Genomic DNA, 24,589 nt, shown 5'->3' on the forward strand with positions numbered 1-24,589 from the left:
TTAACCCCATAGAGCCACCAGAACTTACATAGGACTGGGGAAACAGACCCTTGGAGGGCACAAACAAAACCCTGTGTGCACCAGGACACAAGAGAAAGGAGGAATGACCCCACAGGAGACTGACTCAGACTTGCCTGTGAGTGTCCAGGAGTCTCCGGCAGCAGCGTGGGTCGGCCGTGGCTGCTTCAGGGTCGGGGGCACTGAGCACAGCAGTACATACACAGGACCTTTTGAAGGAGGTTGCCATTATCCCCAGGTCAGTAGGTGCCCAGCATGCTACTGGAGAAGAGTGGAGAAATAACTCCAGAAAGAATGAAGAGATGGAGCCAAAGCAAAAACAACACCCAGTTGTGGATGTGACTGGTGATGGAAGTAAAGTCCAATGCTGTAAAGAGCAATATTGCATAGGAACCTGGAATGTTAGGGCCATGAATCAAGGCAAATGGAAGTGGTCAAACAGGATGGCAAGAGTGAACATTGACATTTTAGGAATCGGTGAACTAAAATGGACAGGTATGGGCAAATTTGACTCAGATGACCATTATATCTACTACTGTGGGCAAGAATCCCTTAGAAGAAATGGAGTAGCCCTCATAGTAAACAAAAGAGTCCAAACTGCAGTACTTGAGTGCAATCTCAAAAACAACAGAATTATCTCTGTTCATTTCCAAGGCAAACCATTCAATATCACAGTAATCCAAGTCTATGCCCCAACCAGTAACACTGAAGAAGCTGAAGTTAAATGGTTCTATGAAGACCTACAAGACCTTCTAGAACTAACAACCTTTTCATTAAAGGGGACTGGAATGCAAAAGTAGGAAGTCAAGAGATACTTGGAGTAACAGGCAAATTTGGCCTTGGAGTACGGAATGAAGCAGGGCAAAGGCTAACAGTTTTGCCAAGAGAATGCACTGGTCATAGTAAACACCCTCTTCCAGCAACACAAGAGAAGACTCTACACATGGACATCACCAGATGGTCAATACCAAAATCAGATTGATTATATTCTTTTCAGCCAAAGATGGCTAGAAGCTCTATACAGTCAGCAAAAACAAGACTGGGAGCTGACTGTGGCTCAGATCATGAACTCCTTATTGCCAAATTCACACTTAAATTGAAGAAAGTAGGGATAACCACTAGACCATTCAGGTATGACCTAAATCAAATCCCTTACAATTATACAGTGGAAGTGACAAATAGATTCAAGTGATTAAATCTGATAGAGTGCCTGAAGAACTATGGACGGAGGTTCGTGACATTGTACAGGAGGCAGTGATCAAGACCATCCCCAAGAAAAAGAAATGCAAAGAGGCAAAATGGTTGTCTGAGGAAGCATTCCAAATAGCTGAGAATAGAAGAGAAGCAAAAGGCAAAGGAGAAAAGGAAAGATATAGCCATTTGAACGTAGAGTTCCAAAGAATAGCAAGGAGAGATAAGAAAGCCTTCCTCAAAGATCAATGCAAAGAAATAGAGAAAAACAGAATGGGAAAGACTAGAGATTGATTCAAGAAAATTAGAGATACCAAAGGAACATTTCATGCAAAGATGGGCTCAATAAAGGACAGAAATGGTATGCACCTAACAGAAGCAGAGATATTAAGAAGAGATGGCAAGAATACACAAAAGAACTATACAAAAAAGATCTTCACTACCCAGATAACCACAATGGTGTGATTACTCAACTAGAGTCAAACATCCTGGAATGTGAAGTCACGTGGGCCTTAGGAAACATCACTACAAAGCAAGTGGGGGTGATGGAATTCCATTGAACTATTTCAAATCTTAAAAGATAATGCTATTAAAGTGCTGCACTCAGTGTGCCAGCAAATTTGGAAAACTCAGCAGTGGGCACAGAACTGAAAAAGGTCAGTTTTCATTCCAATGCCAAAGAAAGGCAATGCCAAAGAATGTTCAAACTACCACACAATTGCATTCATCTCACATGCTAGCAAAGTAATGCTTAAAATTATCCAAGCAGGCTTCAACAGTACATGAACTGTGAACTTCCATTGTTCAAGATGGATTTAGAAGAGCCAGAGGAACAAGGGATCAAATTGCCAACACCTGTTGGGTCATCAAAAAAGCAAAAGAGTTCCAGAAAAACATTTACTTCTGCTTTATTGATTATGCCAAAGCCTTTGATTGTGTGGATCACAATAAACTGTGGAAAATTCTTAAAGAGACGGAAATACCAGACCACCTGACCTGCCTCCTGACAAATCTGTATGCAGGTCAAGAAGCAACAGTTAGAATTGGACATGGAACAACAGACTGATTCCAAATTGGGAAAGGAGTATGTCAAGGTTGTATATCGTCACCCTGCTTATTAAACTTATATGCAAAGTACATCATGCAAAATGCTGGGCTGGATAAAGCACAAACTGGAATCAAGATTGCCAGAAGAAATATCAATAACCTCAGACATGCAGATGACACCACCCTTATGGCATAAAATAAAGAACTAAAGAGCCTCTTGATGAAAGTGAAAGGAGAGAGTGGAAAAAGTAGGCTTAAAACTCAACATCCCGAAAACTAAGATCATGGCATTCAGTCCCAACACTTCATGGCAAATAGATGGGGAAATAATGGGAATAGTGACAGACTTTATTTTGAGGGGCTCCAAAATCACTGCAGATGGTGACTGCATCTATGAAATTAAAAGATGCTCCTTGGAAGAAAAGCTATGACCAACCTAGACAGCATATTAAAAAGCAGAGACATTACTTTGCCAACAAAGGTCCATCTAGTCAAAGCTATGGTTTTTCCAGTAGTCATGTATGGATGTGAGAGTTGGACTATAAAGAAAGCTGAGCACCAAAGAATTGATGCTTTTGAACTGTGGTGTTGGAGAAGACTGTTGAGAGTCCTTGGACTGCAAGGAGATCAAACCAGTCCATCCTAAAGGAAATCAGTCCTGAATGTTCATTGGAAGGACTGATGCTGAAGCTGAAACTCCAATAACTTTGGCCACCTGATGAGAAGAACTGACTCATTTGAAAAGCCCTTGATGCTAGGAAAGATTGAAGGCGGGAGAAGAAGGGGATGACAGAGGATGAGATGGTTGGATGGCATCAATGACTCAATGGACATGAGTTTGAGCAAGCTCTGGGAGTTGGTGATGGACAGGGAAGCCTGGCATGTTGCAGTCCATGAGATGGCAAAGAGTTGGATATGACTGAGAGACTGAACTGAATTGTACTCGTTATTGAAATGTTGTAAATATTTTTGGCTAAAAAGGTATATAAGGTTTTTTTCTAAAGTTATCCAGGTAATCCATTCTCTTCTACTATTTATATAACTGTCAACTAATGAAAATTAAAAAATAAAATATAAATAAAAATATTTTTAACTGAAAATTCTTAATGAATTTTATATGTAGTATAAGCTTTTGTGCTTGTGCTCATGCTCAGTTGTTCAGTTGTGTTCAACCCTTTGTGATCCTTTGGAGTGTAGCCTGCCAGGCTCCTCTGTGCATAGGATTCTTCAGGCAAGAATACTGGAGTGGGTTGCCTGCCTTCTCCAGGGGGTCATCCCTACCCAGGGATCAAACCATTGTCTCCTGCATCTCCGGCATTGCAGGCATTCTTTACCTCTGAGCTATAGGGGAAGCCAAGTATAAGCTTTTACAATCAATTATTACATTTTTCTTAAAATAATAATCATGTATTTGTATTTCCACCGACTGGTAGAATTTCAACTTTTAAAGTTCATAAGGAAAATTTCACTTCCAGTTACATTCAGGGTGCTCACCAACATTTGAAAGAGATTATTCTGATATTAACAATGAACCCAAATGACCTGACTTGTTTTCATACTAATGCATTAACTGATTAGATTTGACAGTCACCCATTCCTTCACATGATCTTGATCACAGCCAAGTTCAGGGATGCCAGGAATTATGTTGAAATAAGCATTGGGCTATTCAGACTTTCAAAGGCCACAGCTGAGGTCCAAAACGAATAACAGGTTTGTACCAATTACCAAGGCTGCATCTTGACACATTCTTACTTGAAGGCTGAAAAATGGGAAAAGAAGACTGATTAGTTGTGAGATTTCTGTTCCTGGGGTGGCAGCATGGAGAGAGGAGGAGGATCTCCAGGGAGGTATTGCCCAGCCTTGGGTAGATAGCTTTAAAGGAAATTGTTTCACCCTGGAAAATGGCATCGCATAAAGAACATAACCCAAGAACTGGAGCTAGTGTGAGCTAACTTTCTAGGAGTGAGACTATCTGAGGTAGACGAGGTAGGAGAATTTTTGACATGACTCTAGTTCCTTCAAAGGCACCACGCTCTGAAGAAAATGACCCATAGACGCTATGAAGAAGGCCAGCTGAGTCAAAGCAGAGAGAAGGGTCCTGATCTCAAGGGCATGGTGGACTGGAAACTTTTTCCTCACATCCATTCAGATGGCCCTCTTCATAGTGTCTGTGGCCCTAAGGGGTGACCTTAGAGCTACAGCAGCAGAAAACAAACCAATAACAATACTCAGGGAAGAGCCTTCTTGGCAAGAACCTTGCCCAATTTCACCACATTTCTCCTGTTCTACTGCACAACTGGGCCTCCAAGAGAGCTTTGAAAACTTCAGATCCTCATTCTAAAGTCCTCCTTCTACCCCCTATTCCACCTGGAGAGAGAGAAACAGCAGTCACATCTCTTACCAGAATGTTTTCCTGTGCAGGATTTCAAAGCCAGTAAGCATGGGAACATCCATGAAGCCACAGAGACATGAGAAAATATTGCTAGTGAGGCTTCAAAGGAAGTTCACAAGAGGAGAGGCAAGGAAAGATGTCTACCCATAATGGAAATATGCCCATGATGGAAAGTCCTCTTGACTTAGAGAAATTGGAATTTCCTCGTCTGTGTAAAGGTCATCTACTTCAGAGTATTATGCAGATTAAACGTGATAACATACACACAGCACTTAGTACAGTGGCGGGTGTGCAGGAAAAGTTTGAAAGATGTAATCATTTATATTTATTACTTTGATGTCAAATGTTGAGTGGCCAGATCTCTGATGGAGCAGGCCCAACTTCCGTACCAGAAGAACAAAGGCCTTAAACAAAGAAGGCCGAGCTCCTCCTCAGCCTCCTCTTGTCCAAAACAATTCCTAGCAAAGAGGAGATAAGGTAAGGTTCAAGATTAGACAAAAAGGACAATATGCATTAATTTCTCTGCTCTTTCTGGAGTGAAGTGGAGCAATGTTTTCAATTAGAGGGGACAGAAAGCTATTGAGCATTTCTATTAAGCCTATGCAATGGGTTTTTCTCATCTCTACCATCCATGAATCCAAAGATGTGGCAACAAGGCAGAGGAAGTAAGGTCACTAACTTTTGAGAGTGTCCTCCTTACCAGCTCCTCTCCAAAGGGTTCAATTATCACAGCAGTTGATGGAGAGAAGTTCCTAGTTACATTTCCACTTCCCTTCCGGAGTCATTTAAACTAGTCCTTAGGTAAGCTTACTGTCCCTTCATTCCATCATGGAAGATGTCTTGTATTTTTCCCACCCTCTGATTCAGTTTCATTTGCTAGTCTGTCTTCCATTACACAAAACTACCACCAAGGGTGGTCCACTGCTTTCCGATGGATTGTTTACATTGGGAAAATATCACCATTGTTACTTTCTATGATCTTCACCTGGAAACTTAGTTGAAGTTACACATTTAAAACATAAACTGTACACCTGAAACTAATACAACATTGTAAACCAACCATATTTTTATTATAAATAAGTAAACCAGCAAACAAACTGACCTGGTGTGAATCAGTACAAATTCCTGCTTGGGCCATGGCATTCACATCTGCATAGCTTTAGGCTCTTTCAGTTGATATTCATAAAATGATGTCATAAGATGTTGTATCCAGTGACCTCAGAGATCATCTAGTACCGCCCTTCCTATTTTGCAAATGAGAAAAATGAGACCCAGGGAACCTAAGATCCTGTGATTTGTTTAAGTAAGAACTCATGTTTCTTGAACCAGTCCAGTGACATTTCTAAAGTGTTATTCCAGTTAAGGCTCCCAAATGGATCTCAGACATCTTCCAAGGTCAAACTCCGAATACATGACTGGCAAATCAGCAAATGGACAGGTTCCCAGATTGAGACAAAAGCATGTTCATCCAAAACAGACTGTTCAGTGTTCATGATTCTGAGGTGTTTACCTTTCTGCTGTTCACCTGTGGACTACATCCCCTTCACCTGAATGCTTACATTGTATCAATAAGATGGAAAAAACAAAATAGCACCCAAGAACTTGATGGTAAACTCGTCAAGCATATCCCTGGGCCATGCCTGTTGGAGACATAAATAAGGGCACACAGCAAGAACAAAGGTCTTTACTCTTCACTTGCTATTCGGGGCCAAGGTAAAAGCATTGCAGAGATCCCAATGGGTGGATCTACAGATGGGCCTGAAATATCCAAAATATTTTATCTTTGGTAAGGGTTATCATTCTCTACCCTCAAGGTTGGCACATCCAGGGCTGGGTTTTCATGGTCAACTAGAGCCCCCAGAGCAACGTTTCTCAGACTTTTCCCTGAAGTGCTAGTAATGGCAGAGGAGAATTAATTAAACACTAAGACATGTCCAGCAGGCATGAGATTTCTCTAAAGCCTTTTTCTTTCACTGAATTAATATTTATAAAATAGCCACATGCACAGATGTTTTATATCTCAGAATTTAATTTGTGATAATAATGAATCAATGTTAATTTCCTGGTTTTGATGCCTATGTTGTGGTTATGTAGGCAGGCATACTTGTAATTAGGAAATGTTCATTTTGGTATGAAGGGGCAATGGAGCATTTGGTCTGTAACTTAGTCCCAAATAGTTCAGAAACGTTCATAAAATTTAGGAAATTTGGGTGAAGTATATAGGGGAGCTCGTGTACTATTCCTAAAACATATATAAATTTGAAATTATGTCAAAGCAGAAACATTTGAAAATTATTTTTTAAACAATTGATTTCAATGTTTCAATAAACCCTATCATCGTTTTATTTTGTGTAAAAAACAATGCTTTAAATTACTTCCTTTCCCTTCCAAAATAGTTATGGTAAAGTTGGGAAAGAAGACATTTATCTCATGGCTTTGTGTGTACTTTGTGCATATCTGCATTCAACCTAGACTAGGATACACTTGCCTTAATGAGGTTCTCTTTAATTCGCTCTCTGTGGACTGTGCCTCTGACCGATATTTCTCTTAAAGAGCTGTTTCATTTTGGCTTGTTCTTTAACTGCATACTGCAGTCCTGTATTATTTAGAGTATTACTAATTTATGCCTTTTTTTCCTTAATTGTGTAAATAGAATTGAAAAAAAAATTTGTGCTGCTATTTTAAAACTACAAGCCAAAATTCAGAACTTTTTTGAGTAATAGGGAGTAAATGCCCACCTTTCACTCATTCTCTAAAAATTTCACTTTAAAAATTTTAAATATAGCCCAAATATAATTTACCAGTGTTTATTCATACTTTAAAAGGGAATCATATTTGGTTCTAATTTGTTTTTCATTCTTCCCCTCAAGGCTTACAATTTTTAGAAATTTCTTTATGTGTGAATCACTATGAGAATGAAAAACAAAAGTCTTATCAGGGAAAAAATAAGAACTGGAAGATATGATAACCACAGAGCCAGAGCAGTAGGAAGGTTCTTCACATCTGAAAAAGAGAAAATAAACATGGAGTACTTGAAACTGGGACCTAGACCCCCTCAGTAAGTGTTCACTCAGACTGTTTTTATCATTGTCATCATCACCCCTGGGAGGTCTGAATACTGAACACAGGCTTGAAGTACGTCAAAAGTCACAAAACACATGCAAGGGGAAACACAGACCCCCAGGCTTGTTGGACTGAAGACCACATCCTCTCCTGCTTAAAGACAGATCCTATAGAAAGGAACAAAGGGAGACAGCCCACCCAATGAAGCACGATCATGGCGGACTGGACACCCTGAAAAAGCCCCAAAGAGCTTCACAGTAAAGAAAAATGAAACTGGTAAGAAAGAGGGTGAGCCACTGGGGACCGAGATTTCCTGTGATAGCACTCTGAGGCTCAAAGTTTAGAAACCAGAATCCAGGACATCTTATGGCCATGGGTCTTCTCCTCCAATTCTCTTGGAGGAGAATCCTTCTTGGAGAGATTCCTTGTCAAAGTTTCTGGCAAGCTCCTGCCTCAGCCTGAGACCAACCCAGCTCCTCTATCTAGCCTGGCTGTAGACTCAGTGCCAAGACCATGAGTCCCAGCAAGCAGAGCAAGGAGGACATTCAGAGAATCAGGGGCTAGGTAGCCCTACGGTCCTTCAGAGATACCCTGGAGCAGGGCGCTGCCCTTCAGGCTGCTCATCCTTCTAGCTTCCCTCTGGGTTTTTCCAGCCTGAGCTTGCATCTACCCAGCTTCCTGGACTTTCATTCTATTTGCATTTTTCTCTTTCCTCCCTCTTCCCTCTCTCCTGAGGACATCTTTATATATATATTTACAAAGTAATTGAGGAGCTGAATATTCACATTCTCAGTCTCCTTTCTGAATTAGAAGTGCAATAGTGTTTCACAGCAGAGCTGTGGGGCGTCAGGGCATCCATGGTCAGGACTTCCATCATTAGGAGTAAGTGCGGCTTCCAGTCACCTGTCCTGGCCCCACGTGGTAATCATGGATGTGTGAGCCGTTTGGCAGAAAGTTAGCTGAGAATCTTCCATACTGTGCCCAGAGACCCTGAACACTATCAGCAACCACCTGCCTCCTGAAGTTAACATTATACCTTCATTCAGCTTGCCTCTTGGTGAATTTTACCTCAGGGCATCTGCCCCCCAGCCTGCCTCATCCTTGCACCTATGGAAAACAGTCAGCAACAGCTCCTCTCACGCATAGTCAGGAGTAACTTAGCCAAGCAAATGAAGCTTCCCGCTGGTTACTCAAGCTGAACCTGTCCTCAGAGACCTCTATGAACAGATCCCATCAAGGCCCTCTACTGAGGTGCCAGGAATCGGTTCTGGGCATTCTCACACAAGATCCAAGCAGAGGACCAGAAAATGTACATACAGCCCACTCTCCACTTAGCCACTTGCAGCCATTTGTAGTGGTCCCGGCCACTCCTATATCAGTCTTGCTCTTCCAGAACCCACTTCTTCCTGAAGAGGCTGCCCCTTGCCTCCAGGGTAAAGCCTGACAACCCAACTGAAGGTAGCATTTGTAGCTCTAAGCCTATCTCAGGCCAGCAACCCAGATAGACTTTTCTGGCCCCCTCACCCACACCTCCTCAGTTCAGTTTAGTTCAGTCGCTCAGTTATGTCCGACTCTTTGTGACCACATGGACTGCAGTATGCCAAGCCTCCTTGTCCATCACCAACTCCCAACTCCCGGAGCTTACTCAAACTCATGTCCATTGAGTCGGTGATGCCATCCAACCATTTTATCCTCTGTCTTCCCCTTCTCCTCCCGCCTTCATTCATTCCCACCATCAGGGTCTTTTCAAATGAGTCAGCTCTTCACTCCTAGGCTATGCTAAAAAAAACTGGTCTCTGCAGGATCAGTGCTTACTCTCCACTCGCCCTCTTGGAGCTACCTTTGGGGTCTTCCTGCAGGATCTCTTTTCACATTCTAGTCTGGCCACTAGCACTCTGATGCTTCCTCTTGTTTCACAGAGTCTTTTAGAAATTATTTTTTTTAGAAAATATTTAGAAATTATTATGCTTTTTAGAAATTACTCAACTGAAACTCTTTAGGCTACAAATGATGAGGAGACTAAGAGGCAAGAGTGGCGATTCAGTTCAACACGCAGTTACTGAGTATCCCTCTGAGCTATCCCGGCTTTATGGAGATTGAGAAGCATGAAAGGAGCTGATTTCTGCCCACGAGTTCACCATCTAGTTGGGAAGCCTGGATACACACATCAGAGTCAAATAACAGAACAAGGTAGCACCTGATTGAGCATCTAAATGAGTGGTACCAGGAGTTAATGCTGAAGGAGGTGTGTTCAGGAAAGAGTCACCCCAGGTAGAGTTGTACAGGAAGGTTCAAGCACAAGCTCGGGTGACCAAGCTGAGCGCAGAAGGATGGATAATAATTGAGGGAGAACCTTTAGGGAAGAGGAAAAAAAAAGCAGAAATAAAGTCACAATCTATCAGTCACACAGTAAATGTCAGCTCAAAAGGTAACTATCAGAAAGCAGTGTGGGGACTTCCCGCACTGAGACAGGAATCTGCCTGCCAATTCAGGGGACAAGGTTTCCACAACCTGGTCCAGGAAGATCCCACATGCCACAGAGAAACTAAGTCCACGTGCCACAAGCACTGCAGCTACTAAAGCCTGTGGGCCGAGAGCCTGTGCTCTGCAACGAAAGAAGCCACTGCAATGAGAAGCCCATGTGCAGCAAAGAAGACTCAATGCAACAGAAAATAAAATAAGGAAATAAGAGGAAATAAGTATCCCTCTGAGCTAGCCACATGCCCAGCTCTGTGGAGACTGAGAAGCCTGAAAGGACCTGATTTCTGTCCCACAAGTTCATCATCTAGTTGGGAAGACTGAATACACATGTAAGAGTCAAATAATAGAACAAGGTAGTACCTGATTGAGCATCCAAATGAGTGGTACCAGGAAATGCAGGAAATAATAGATTCAAAAAGCACATTTATAAAAGTAAAAGAGCAGCGTCGTGAGGAGGGAAAAACACAACACTGGAGCCAGTGCTCCCTCCTTTTCTGTCCTAGGCCTGCCACTTAACACATCTGTGAACTTAGCCTCTCCAAGCCTCAGTTTCCTTTTCTATAAAATGGAAAAAATAACATGCAACACATGGTCAGTTCAGTTCAGTCACTCAGTCGTGTCTGACTCTTTGTGACCCCATGAATTGCAGAATGCCAGGCCTCCCTGGCAGTGGACATCACCAACTCCCGACACCCAAACTCATGTCCATCAAGTCGGTGATGCCATCCAGCCATCTCATCCTCTGTCGTCCCCTTCTCCTCCTGCCCTCAATCCCTCCCAGCATCAGAGTCCTTTCCAATGAGTCAACTCTTTGCATGAGGTGGCCAAAGTACTGGAGTTTCAGCTTTAGCATCATTCCTTCCAAAGAACACCCAGGACTGATCTCCTTTAGAATGGACTGGTTGGATCTCCTTGCAGTCCAAGGGACTCTCAAGAGTCTTTTCCAACACCACAGTTCAAAAGCGTCAATTCTTCGGCACTCAGCTTTCTTCACAGTCCAACTCTCACATCCATACATGACTACTGAAAAAACCATAGCCTTGACTAGACGGACCTTTGTTGGCAAAGTAATATCTCTGCTTTTGAATATGCTATCTAGGTTGGTCATAGCTTTCCTTCCAAGGAGTAAGCGTCTTTTAATTTCATGGCTGCAATCACCATCTGCAGTGATTTTGGAGCCCCCAAAAATAGTCTGACTCTGTTTCCACTGTTTTCCCATCATACTATTTTGCAAATTGAATTGTACATAAAGCACAAGACCTTGGCACACAGTGAGCACTTTTTAAAAAAAATTTGGCCATACACTGCAGCGTGCAGAATCTTAGTTCCCCAACCAAGGGTCAAACCAGCTGCAGTGGAAGTGCAGAGTCTTAACCACTGGACCACCAGGGAAGTCCCCAAGCACTTTTAAATGATAGCTGTAATCCTTAACAGAATACCTAGCACTGTGCCAAGCACATGCTATATCTTCACGGAATGGTGGTGAGCGTACACTTAAAATAAATAAATAAAGCAATGTGGTGTGTATCATCCAGGCTGCCTTTAGGAAAGCAGTAAATGATACACTCAAGGCAACTAGCTCTAGAATGTCAAGGGCTCTGTTTATTTATTTATTTTTTTTTTTCCAAGGGGAGGTGGATAAAGGGGGTGGGAAAATCACGTGATAAAAGTGTAAGACTAGCATTAGTTTTTTTTTTTTTTTGCATTAGTTTAATCTATAAAAATATTGACCCCCTGTGTTGTACACATGAAACTAGTATAACATTGTAAATCAACTTTATTTTATTTTATTTTATTTTTTTAATTTATTTATTTATTTTTAATTTTTACTTTACAATTCTGTATTGGTAATACCTCCATACCACACTAGGCATTTTAACATTTCGTCATGCCACATTGAATATATAAAATGTATGCTCCTCATTCAATATCATTCTTGCAGAAATGTATCTGAAATGATTTTTAAAGTTTTACTTCTGAAATTATTTGACTCCAAGTAACTTGGGATTGGCACTTCTTCTCCAATCGTGGTGTTGAGAATTCCAGTAAAAGGATGGAAAAAAAAAATCTAACCTAAAACTGTTTTCCAAAGTAATAGACTTCTTATGGGTGCCAGATTCCAAAATAAGTGAAATCAACTTTATGTTACTGTGGTAGCAGGTAAGTAAATATTTTAAATTTGATTTTATAGTTGACTTTTCCTATATTGGAGCCAATATATTTTTTTCCTAGTCTCAAATATTGTAGGCCCTTGAAAACCTCCCAGACCCTAGGCGCTGGGCTTTTAGTGCTTAATGGATAAAACAGCCCTGAGACTGTGACCACTGGGAAGACTTTTGATGAATAACTAGGATGAAACACACAATTAAAGGAACCCTTTCCTCAGACCTCCCTAAGTGGGACTGGCCAGTTGCACGGTCAGTACCTACTTGAGGAAAGCATGTTTGCAACTTAACTAGATTCAGAGCTTGTGAAGTCCATGGTCAGTCACCTGGTTGGCATGAAATGTTCCTGCCAACCCTTGGCTCCTGCTGCCATCCCTACCCTCTCACACGAAAAGCCCAGAGGCTTGGGTCTGCAACAGGGAATGAACAATCACATGGCAATCCACCCATCCCAGTGGGAAAGGCTTAGCTGACAGCCTGCAAAAGGGAAATAGATATATTGGGTTGGCCAAAAAATTAGTTAGAGATTTTCTGTAACATCTTATGGAAAAAACAAATGAAATGAACTTTTTGAACAACTCAATATATTTTCTCTCTGAGGCCCAAATCAACTATTTGGGATAATGCTCTACGGGGATCAAAAAGCAGTGTTTCGTTAGCTTTGTGGGGAGAAGTGCAGGAGAAGGGTGAGCTCGGTTGATGAATCAGGCTCCACCTTGAAGATAGAAAGGAAAACATCTCCAGTGTTTCTCATCTGGCAATGCAGATCATAGGAGTCTAAGTGTTTTTTGCCACTTTGCAGAGCATTTTATCTCAAAGGCAGTGAAGTCACACAGAAGTCAAGGTAGGGCTCAACACGCCAGCACAGACCCGAGAGGCTATAGCTAAAGCAAGATCCCGCACTTCAATCATTTGCTCCCTCCCTTGATAATTGCTGTAATACTGCCAGTATTATCATTTACTAAATTTATATTTATATGCATTTAGTTCAAAGAGTTCTTTGAATATGAAACTGTGTAACATCATATTTCAAAGAATACTAGAGTGTCACTGGATAAATAGAAGTAAAAATAAAGAATGTCATCAAATTGTTTAAAATTCTGGTGATCTTCCCTGGTGGTCCAGTGGTTGAGAATCTGCCTTCCAAGCAGAGAATGTGACCAGGGTTCGATCCCTGGTCAGGGAATTAAGATCCCACATGCCATGGGGCAACTAAGCCCACTGCTCCACAAAAGAAGCCTGCATGCTGAAACAAACCCAGTGCAGCCAAAAAAAAAATGTTTAAGTTCTATCCAGATACTGTTTTCAGTTGAAGGCTCAGCCTGAGATCTGTTGTCTGTACTGAAAAGTGGGTAGAAACAAAGGCTTTACCTTCTTGTCCTAATAGGAGACTTTCTCTTAAATGTCATCAGGAGGATTAGAAGAGAATTATCAAAGGTAATGGTCACGTTTCACTTAAACCACAAACAGACACACTCACTCGGCTCTGTCTCTATGGGAAACACGTTCTCCTTCCCTTTTCAGGCTGGTACTAGACCAAAGGGATGGGTTGAAAGTCAAGAAGCCTCAGTCCCAGCTCTGACACTCAGTTGGTGGCCTTGGGAAGGACACTTGCTCTTTCAGGCCCTCCAGTTCTTTCTTCTGTAAAGCAGAGTTGATTGAGATGATCTTGAAGAAACTCTTCTGCTCTGATTCTGTCATTCTAAAACTTTCTCCACTTAGGGCGATACGTCCGTCCCAGAAAGAACCCAATTCACAGAATCCTGCTTGGCTGGCTGGAACACTGAGAGTGACTGTTTTTCTAGCTTCCGTGAGAAACTGGACCACAGAGCAGAGAGGAATTAGTCTGACACCACAACCTTAATACTGATTTTCAGGAATGTCTGAGCCAGCCTGGAAGAGCAAGGTATGGACCCTTGACCTACTTTCTTCCAAGACTGGTTTCCTTTTGTGGTCTGATTTCTCAGAGTTTCAAACCAGGAACATGGGAATGTGGAAAGAATAGGGGCTTTGGAAGCTGAGAAGCATCGATTCAAAGCCTGTAACACTCCCTAGCTGTGTGATGATGGGCAATTTCCTTAACTTTTCTGAGCTTCAGTTTGCTTGCTTATTAAAGAAAGAAAGAAAGAAAGAAAGAGTTCATACCTCATAAAACTCTTATGAAGGAAAAACTGTATATGTATTTGTTGGGGGGCATAAAATGTATCATTAAATAAAATGTATCTGCTGGGACTGAAAAATTAAATGCCAGTAGTGTTTTTAAATATCTGAGGCTGTAGGAACCCTGCAATAATTGATTTACAGTATGAAATTTTTAGAAGGGCTAGCAGGGCACCCCCATGGTGACCTAGTCACCCACCTCCCATCTCTTCTGTGTCCCTGTGCCCCCTGGGAGCAATGGCGCCAGCCAGAGCAGGATTCCGCCCTCTGCTGCTGCTCCTGCTGCTGGGGCTGTGGGTGGCCAAGGACCAGTCAGCGCCAAGCCCGGGAACATGACCCCAGCTCAGTGGTTTGAAACTCAGCATGCACAGCCCAGACCTCAAGGATGCAACACTGCAATACACAAAATCAACAAGTTCTCTAAGCACACTGCAAAGACTTCAACACCTTTCTGCATGAATCCATCTACTGCATGGTCATCACCTGTCAGACCCCCAACATAGCCTGCAAGAATGGTCATAAAAACTGCCACCAGAGCCAAAAGCCTGTATCCCTGACTACGTGTGAGCTCCTCTCAGGAAGGTGTCCAGACTGCAGGAACAAGGAGAAGCAACTGGAGGCATTCTTCATCGTAGCCTAGGACCTGCCACAACAGAAGGATGACCTGAGGTACCAGCTGGTCCTGTGCTTTTGGATAATGTTTTCTAAGGCCAAGTGTTCCCCTCACCCCAAGCTCTGCAGACTCCTGACACTGCGGCTGCCTTTTCTCCCTTGAGTTCTTCACTAATCCTCACCCTTTTTGCAAATACCGCTTCTCTCCCACGCAGCCAACTTCACATACTCTTAATTCCTTACGGGGTTTTGTGGATGTTCCACATGCTGAGGGAAGAGAGGTGATTCTCCTTAACCCTTCCCTGCTGCTTATGTTGTTTTCTGCGTGTTGATGCCCTGTGGCTCTTCAGGCACTAAGGCTGTTGCCATGGGTGGATCCAGGTTTTGTGGGGCTGTTGGCACATGCGATTTTAGAGACCATCTTAAAGAAGAAGAACACAAAATTACAAATGCAAAGTAAAGTCAGGACCTTGGTAGAGTTGTGGTTGGACCATTCAGAGGGAACCCCAGGGGAGATCATTCAAGGAAGGAGGCCAGGAGAGTCTGTGCCCTGTTCATTGTACTGGGCAAAGGAATGTGTCTGACTTTGCTACAATGAAAAACCCTTCTTTTCCTGATTGAGTGTGTGCATTACTGTCCAGGGGAAGCATGGAGGTTTGGAAACCCCTCTTTATCTCCGTGAAGCTTCAGCATCATGTACCCTGCAGGCAGAAGAGACGGCAGCACCCTGAGCAGGCTCAGGCTGGAAGGAGCAGTCAGTCTGGGGGGGTCTGCCTTCCACCCCCTTAAAAACTGCCTGGTGGTCCCACGTCACATGAAGGGGAGGATGGCAGGGAAGGGCAGGCTGAGCCCCAGGATAGAAGTCAGACCTAAGGTGGGACCCCTTGTTTATGTTCAAGACCTGACCTCATGCCTCACTGTTATGACCCAGAGCAGGAATCTCGGATCTTTGAAGTGAACTTCCCTCCCATGGAAATTTCAGAACCAGGACCTTCTAAAAATCTTGATCTGATTCTAATTAGTGCTTCTCTAATTAACCGCGGTGAAGGATCAGTTTTGTATGCAAAATCTGCCACAGATCAGCACTTTCATAAAATACAATAAAATGAATTACTGGAAAAATGAAATAGAATATACAGATATAGAAAACACAAGGTTGAATTTTTTTATAATCAAATTCAGTGAACATAAAAGTGGTGTATCAGATTGGGATAAAAGTTTCTCAATGATGCCCTTCAATTTCTATACTTATGATAGATACACAGAGGAAAATACTATATACATATGCACATATAAATTAAACACCAGCATAAGACATACACACCCATACATATATACATATACATGGGCACAATACTCACACATGTGCACGTGTGCACACAACACACACACTCAACAGTAAGGTGACACCGTCCTTCCCTCTGCTGATTCTGCCTCGTGCATACCGCTTCCTTTCCATACTTGGAAAGAGACTTTTCTACACCAGCTAGAGCTCATAATAAGGAAAGCATGACTGGCGAAACATGAAGTGGCAAGAAAAGCAGAAAATCCAAAAATTCTGACTCCCAGCCCCCATCCCTGCTACCTAGAAAGAGATCTAAAGCAGAGCTCCTTGCTACCTACCACACCCACACTATCTTACCCAAATATAGCTTTCCCCACAGCACCCAGACAGCCTTCCCACATCACACTCTGCCCATTGCCACCACTATTGCACCCACCCTGTGCTTCTGACCAAGGAAGATATACTGGAAATGAGAGGAAAACAACATCCTTCTACTCCTCTGTCTTTGCCCGGGTGTTGTGGGCAGGCTTCGCTTCCTCTGTCTGCACCTTAAATGATGGTGTTTCTCAGGCTCCTATTCTTAGCTCTCTTTTCCTCTCACACCGAACTCTCTTGAATGACTTGATACAGTCCCATAGCTTCAATTGCCACTTATCTGCTCCCAAAAGCATCTCTCCGGCCCTGTCTCCCAAGTTCCAGGCACATCTCATTTCAGCACCTTGCAGACATCATTAAAAAAAACACTCAGAGCTGGGCTCAGATCTGCCTGGCTGCCAAACTTGCCCCTCCTCCTGGCATCTCTCAGCCTTGGTGAGGGGAAACATCAGAGCCAGTCAGTCAAAGTCTTAATCTAAGAGACACCGGTGTCTACACATTCTTTTTCTGTTTGCTGGGGTCGCCAGTAACTCCTTATCTATCCCATGCTTGCCTGCTAACTTGTCTCAGTCATGTGTGACTCTTTGTGACCCAATGGACTATAGCCCTCCAGGTTCCCAGGTTCCACTGTCCAGGGGATTTCCCAGGCAAGAATACTGGAGTGCGTTGCCATTTCCTTCTCCAGAATATCTTCCCCACCTAGGGATCAAACCCACATCTCTCTCTTACATTTCCTGCTTGGCAATTGGGTTCTTTACCACTAGCGCCACCTGAGACCACCCAGGTAATCCCAGGTATTACCTTAAGAGGGCACACAAGTTCTTGGATTTTCTTTTTTCCAAATATCACTAAGTTCCTAACATTGGTCCAACAGACATAATGATTTTGGAGGCGGCTGTGATTTGAAGCTAAGCAAATACACCTAAGTGGTTGCAATCAAGGATTTACTGTCTAGCTACAGAGGGAAGAAAAAATAATACCTTTAGGACTCTATCGAACAGTAACAGAGTAGGAACTTCCCTGGTGGTCCACTGGTTAAGACTCCACCTCCCAATGCAGGAGGTGCAGGTTCAATCCCTGGTGGTGGAACCCTACATACCAAGGGGTGGGGCCAAAAAGGTAAGAAAAAAAAGCAGCAATAGAAGAGTATAATGAATCAAGTGGATTCTGTAACATTTCTCTCCCACCTCCCCCAGGGTTTCATTCGTCCTAACCTATAGGTTAGATTCTCTGTTCTCTGTTAAATGTTAATATTCATGATACATGTCTCTGACATAACATTAGGTCTGTAATTAGAATCAGGCAACACCAGGAGAAATCAAACCACTGTATATATGTAAGAGCTGTGGCTCCAGAAGCTGGCAAGAGTGTGGAACAAATTCAGAATAGAATGGATCTTTAAATAGACTAATTATATCCAAACAAGTAATGTAGCAGCTTGGGTAGGAGTTTCTGACTTCCGTGTGTAGGTTGAAGAATTAAATGCAGTGTAACTTGAATCCAGGAGCCATGGATCATGAACCTGGCCCATTCAGAGACTAATGACAGAATACAGGGCCCACTGGGGCAGTTGGGGGCCTGAGAAGAGCCACTCAAAAGCCTTGGGACCAAATCTCTGCTGGTTACATTCTCTGAGAACGGATTTCCAAAAAGTCAACTCGGAAAGGCACTCCTCAGATATTTAGGATGACATAATTATTTCCTGGTCGGTAAGTTTGCTTTGCTATCCATAAAATTGTAAGAATAGAAATATTTACGCAAATCAAGTACATGGCGTTAGTGTGTTTGTATTAAAGACTTCCTGTGTATTTTGTATTTTAAGTATTTACAGTGTTTAAGAGAATCTAGCCAGTTACAGTAACAAATTAGTCTTGCTATTTTAAACGTGTAATTAGTTTAGATCTGTGGTTTGAAATAGAATTTTCCTTTATTTTTTTCTTCAAGTTAAAAAAACAATTTTTATGTTTATTTATTTATTTGGTTGCATTGGGTCTTTAGTTGTGGCGTGCAGGATCTTTGTTCCAATGTGAAGGCTCCTCTAGGTGTGCGAGCTCCAGAGAGCGCAGGCTCAGTAGTTGTGGCACACAGGCTTCTGCATTGGAAAGTGAATTCTTAACCACTGGTCCACCAGAGAAGTCCCCAGTTTTTTTTTTTTACTAAAGTGTAGTTGATTTACAGTGTTGTGCTGATCTCCACTGTACAGCAAAGTAACTCAGTTATATATATATATATGTACACATCCTTTTAATGTATAGAATTTCCCTTTAAAATTAGTTTGGGGACATTTTAAAAACTTAGGAATTTAATCACTATATTCATAAATTGTCAGATTTCTAAGAATTTTTTTAGGTATTCAGGAATGTGTGGTTGGTTAGCTCAGGTAACCAAATCACTTTGTAAGGACATGGAATATGTTAAACTTATAAAGTATACTTTTAAGTGTTTAAAGGAGTCATTAACTACATTTATAAATGGTACCAAACAGTTCATTAAGTACAATCATTTAAAGTGATTATTAAAATATACTTGTTTGCAAGTTGAACATAAAAACTTAAGGAAGAACTGAGCTTCTGATTTGCATCTTTAACATAGGGAACAAAATTTCAAAAAGCCAAAGTAGCCCTCTACATGTTTTTTTCTGGCACAAAAAGGACATTTAAAAAATTCACATGGACACTGCAAGACTGGTCCATTTTCTGGACTGCTTTCATCTACCCAGTACAGAGCAGATTGGGTGATTCTATATCCTGCTCTTTCCGTGTTTTCTGGTTTTACTAAGCCTTTAGAAGGGAGAATGGCTCTGCTGATGGAATAGCAGAGGCCAGGCTCAAGGCACAGAGCTGGCAGGGACTGACTCCAAAATTGTCTCTCCTCAGCGCCCTCCTTTCTCTCCATTGTTCCGCCTCCAGATGGGTCACTCTGCATTCTGGAGGAACTGAGAAAGGGGAGCAGGGCTTCCCTGAGGCCACTGCGGTGGTGGCAGACAAATTCAGATGAATACGTAAAAGTAAAACTCAGAGACTATATAGCTGAGTCTCCATCCTCAATAGGGATTTTTCCTCCCTGGCCAAATTTGGAATTTTGAGACTACATATTTCCAAGTAAGATGGCTTTTTAAAAACAACAGATTGTTAAGCAAATGTTTCCTTCAATAAATCAGGCTGCATGCCTGGAAATGTGTGTGTGTGTGTAAACACATGTGTTCATGGTGAGGAGGAGAAGTTATGTTAGTGGGATTAGGAGTGCTATATTTCACCAGTTACAGATTCTCTGGGGACCAGAATGCCTGGTGTGAAGTACAAATATTTTTTAGTAGAAATAAAAAACAAGACAATGTTAGGACTTCCCTAGTGGTCTAGTGGTTAAGAATTCACCTTGCAATGAAGGGTACACAGGTTCTATCCCTAGTCTGGGAACTCGGATCCCACATGCCAAGTAGTAACTAAGCCTGCTGCAAGCTGCAACTACTGAGCCCATGCATCACGCCTGGAGAGCCCATGTGCTGCAACTAAGACCTGATGCAGCCAAATTAATTAATTAATTAACTAACTAAAAACAACAACAATATAATGTAACAATTACTTGGAATCAGTCACTTGGGTACTGGGTGCATTTGGCTTGGGCTTTTTTTTTTTTTTTTAATTTTATTGGAGTATAGTTGATTTACAACATTGTGTTAGTTCCAGGTGTACAGCAGAGTGATTCAGTAATACGTATACATATATTCATTCTTTTCCAGCTTCTTTTCTCATATAAATTATTACACAGTATTGAGTAGAGTTTCCTGTGCTGTTAAGTAGGTCCTTGTTGGTTATGTATTTTATTGATATGTATAGCAGTGTGTGTGTGTGTGTGTTAGACCCATGGCTTGGGAGCTATTGGATGCATGGCATAGTGTATTGAAAGGTTTGTAACAAAGATTTTAAGAATAGGTGGAATAGAGGCAGAGACGTGGAAGGAGAAGATGAGCATAGAACACAAGATGTCAAGGAACTGGAGACAAATTTGTGCCCACCGGCTTAGCAGTTCTGAAGACTAAGGGGTTGGAAGATATGATTTCATGGTTCTATAATTCCCAGGTTGCCTGCCCGTGGAGGCTCAGCTGGGAGTCTGCCAATGAGCACTCCAGCTGCCACTGGATATACCTGGCACACTGAAGTCTTAATAACTGTTCATTGAACACAATTTGTTTTCAGAGCAAAGGAATGGGGCTAGGGAAATATACAAATCACAACTCTGGAAAGCTTATAAAACAATTTATTTTAAAACTCTCTCATTATGCATTAAAATTTCCAGGGGGAATTTACTACCTGTCGAGACAGCCTGTCCCATTTTCTGGCAGCTCTAAATATTAAAAATTCTCCTATAGAGAACCTAATCTATGTCTCTGTCACTGCAGCAATTTGCTGATGCCCTATCACTTTGAGCCATTCAGAGTAAATCCAATTCCTTATCACACCCAACTTTGTAAATATTTTCAGTGTTTTGTGCCCCCTACCCTCCAAAACTGCCTCAACAGACAATAACACGAGCTGTAAAATGGCTTCTAAAGTTTGACCCAATAAGTTTCAGTTGGTAAAATATGCTAAATGGAAATCGCTCAAAGTGAGAAGGAGTAAATTTGTGCAACCTGTTTATATTTGTCTTTGTGTGGCAAAAAAAAAAAAAAAGAAAGAAATTGTAGAAATAATACAAATTTCCCCAAATTGAGAATGACTAATCAAATGATGGGGCAGCTATTTATAATGCATTAATTGAAGCATCAAGTCATCACTTTAGCTGGAGACAAATATACAAAAATTATTTTGATGCATAGAAATTTGTGTGGGGAATGATAAATGAAGAAAAGAGAACATTGGGACTTCCCTGCTGGTTCAGTGGTTAAGAATCTGCCTTCCAATGCAGGGGGCATGGGTTTGATCCTTTGTCAGGGAACTAAGATCCTGCATGCCATGTACCAACCCCCCAACCAAAGGAAAAAAAAAAAACTGTATTTTCAAATGGACTACAACTAAGTAAAAGAGTACCTGTTTTTGTATACCAATAAAGTCCCTAAGTTAATTTGGAGCCTTTCCAGAACTCTGTCTCCAAACCAGTGTCTCCTTCAAATTCATCTAGCCCAGTGAACTACGCCTGACTCAGAAGACATTCCACGTGTGTTGTTTTTTTTAATTAAAGTATAATTGAATATAACATCATACCAGCTTCAGGTATAGGACACAATAGTTCAATATTTGTATGTGCTGCAAAATGATTACCAGAATAATTCGACATCTGTCACCATACATAGTTAAACAAAATCTTTTTCTTGTGATGAGAACTTTTAAGAACTACTCTCTAGGCAACTTTCAAATATGTAATACAGTGTTATAAATTATTGTCATCAGTAATTACAATATTACTTCAGTTCAGTTCAGTTCAGTCATTCAGTCGTGTCCCCATGAACCGCATGACCCCATGAACTGCAGCACACCAGGCCTCCCTGTCCATCACCAACTCCCAGAGTCTACCCAAACTCATGTCCATTGAGTTGGTGATGCCATCCAACCATCTCATCCTCTGTCGTCCCCTTCTCCTGCCCTCAATCTTTCCCAGCATCAGGGTCTTTTCCAATGAGTCAGCTCTTTGCATCAGGTGGCCAAAGTATTGGAGTTTCAGCTTCAATATCAGTCCTTCAATGAACACCCAGGACTGATCTCCTTTAGGATGGACTGGTTGGATCGCCTTACAGTCCAAGGGACTCTCAAGAGTCTTCTCCAACACCATAGTTCAAAAGCATCAATTCTTCAGTGCTCAGCTTTCTTTATAGTCCAATTCTCACATCCATACATGACTACATCCATACATGAGTCATGGCTGCAATCACCATCTGCAGTGATTTTTAGAGCCCCCAAAAATAAAGTCAGCCACTGTTTCCCCATCTATTTGTCATGAAGTGATGGAACCGGATGCCACGATCTTAATTTTCTGAATGTTGAGCTTTAAGGCAGCTTTTTCACTCTCCTCTTTCACTTTCATCAAGAGGCTCTTTAGTTCTCCTTCACTTTCTGCCATAAGGATGGTGTCATCTGCATATCTGAGGTTATTGATATTTCTCCCAGCAATCTTGATTCCAGCTTGTGCTTCCTCCAGCCCAGCGTTTCTCATGACGTACTCTGCATATAAGTTAAATAAACAGGGTGACAATATGCAGCCTTGATGTACTCCTTTTCCTATTTGGAACCAGTCTGTTGTCCCATGTCCAGTTCTAACTGTTGCTTCCTGACCTGCATTACAGGTTTCTCAAGAGGCAGGTCAGGTGGTCTGGTATTCCCATCTCTTTGAGAATTTTCCACAGTTTATTGTGATCCACACAGTCAAAGACTTTGGCATAGTCAATAAAGCAGAAATAGATGTTTTTCTGGAACTTTCTTGCTTTTTTGATGATCCAGAGCATGTTGACAATTTGATCTCTGGTTCCTCTGCCTTTTCTAAAACTGGCTTGAACATCTGGAAGTTCATGGTTCACATATTGCTGAAGCCTGGCTTGGAGACTTTTGAGCATTACTTTACTAGTGTATGAGATGATGTCACCAATAATGTACATTGCATACTCATGACTTATTTTGTAAGTTTGTATCTTTTGATCCCTTTCATCCATTTCACCCACCTACCAACCCACCTCTTGCAAGGCAACCAGCAGTCTGTACTCTGTATCTACAAGATTTTTTTTAAAGAGAAATCACATGACGTCTTTCTCGTACTTATTTTACTGAGCATAATGCCCTTCCCTGGTGGCTCAGATGGTAAAGAATCCACCTGCAATGTGGGAAACCTGGTTCGATCCCTGGGTTGGGAAGATCCCCTGGAGAAGGGCACAGCAACCCACTCCAGTATTCTTGCCTGGAGAATCCCCATGGACAAAGAAGCCTGGCAGACTACAGTCCATGGGGTTGCAAAGAGATGGACACAACTGAGCAACTAAGTACACACACACACACACACACACACATATATACCATATTTCCTTTGTCCATCTATCAACAGGTAGTTGGGCAGTTTCTGTGTCTTGGCTATTGTAAGTAATACAGCAATGAACACAGACATTCACATATCTTTTCTTCAGGAAGAAACGAAAGCTAAGCAGTGGACTCCCTGCCTTGGCCTACTCACTTGTTCCTGGTTTCTATCTCTCACCTGTTCCCACTGCCATTCCTATTATGTGGGGATTTCTGCTCTCTTTACAGTCTTCGGAGCTTCCCTGGTAGATCAGCTGGTAAAGAATCTGCCTGCAATTCAGGAGACCCTGGTTCAGTTCCTGGGTTGGGAAGGTCTGTTGGAGAAGGGCTAGGCTACCCACTCCAGTGTTCTTGGGCTTCTCTGGTGGCTCAGCTGGTAAAGAATCTGCCTGCAATGCAGGAGACCTGGGTTCAATCCCTGGGTTGGGAAAATCCCCTGGAGAAGGGAACAGCTACCCACTCCAGTATTCTGGCCTGGAGAATTCCACAGACTGTGTAATCCATGGGGTTGCAAAGAGTCAGACACAACCTAGTGACTTTCACTTTACAGTCTTCACCTAGTTTGGTGACATCTTTTGGACACTAGCTAGGATACAGCAGTGACAAAAGAGATAAGATCCTTGACTTTTCATGAAGCTTAATTTCGAATGATATGTGGTGGTAGAGGTGGGTCTATTGAGAAACAGGAAATAATCAAAGAACTAATCAGATAGAGACAAATGCTGGGAGGAAAACAAAACAGAAAACATACATTATTTGGAGGGACAACAGATGAGAGACCAGTTTAGCCCACTTTAGTTT

General features: G+C 42.0%; 1 pseudogene; it reads left to right on the plus strand.

The window, feature by feature from the left end:
• The first annotated feature begins 14,755 nt into the window (after positions 1-14,755).
• Positions 14,756-15,293, plus strand: LOC120853694 (annotated as a pseudogene).
• The last annotated feature ends 9,296 nt before the right edge of the window (positions 15,294-24,589 follow it).

This window comes from Oryx dammah, unplaced genomic scaffold (assembly GCF_014754425.2).
Source record: "Oryx dammah isolate SB20612 unplaced genomic scaffold, SCBI_Odam_1.1 HiC_scaffold_26, whole genome shotgun sequence".
In the NCBI taxonomy this organism is placed as follows: Eukaryota; Metazoa; Chordata; class Mammalia; order Artiodactyla; family Bovidae; genus Oryx; species Oryx dammah.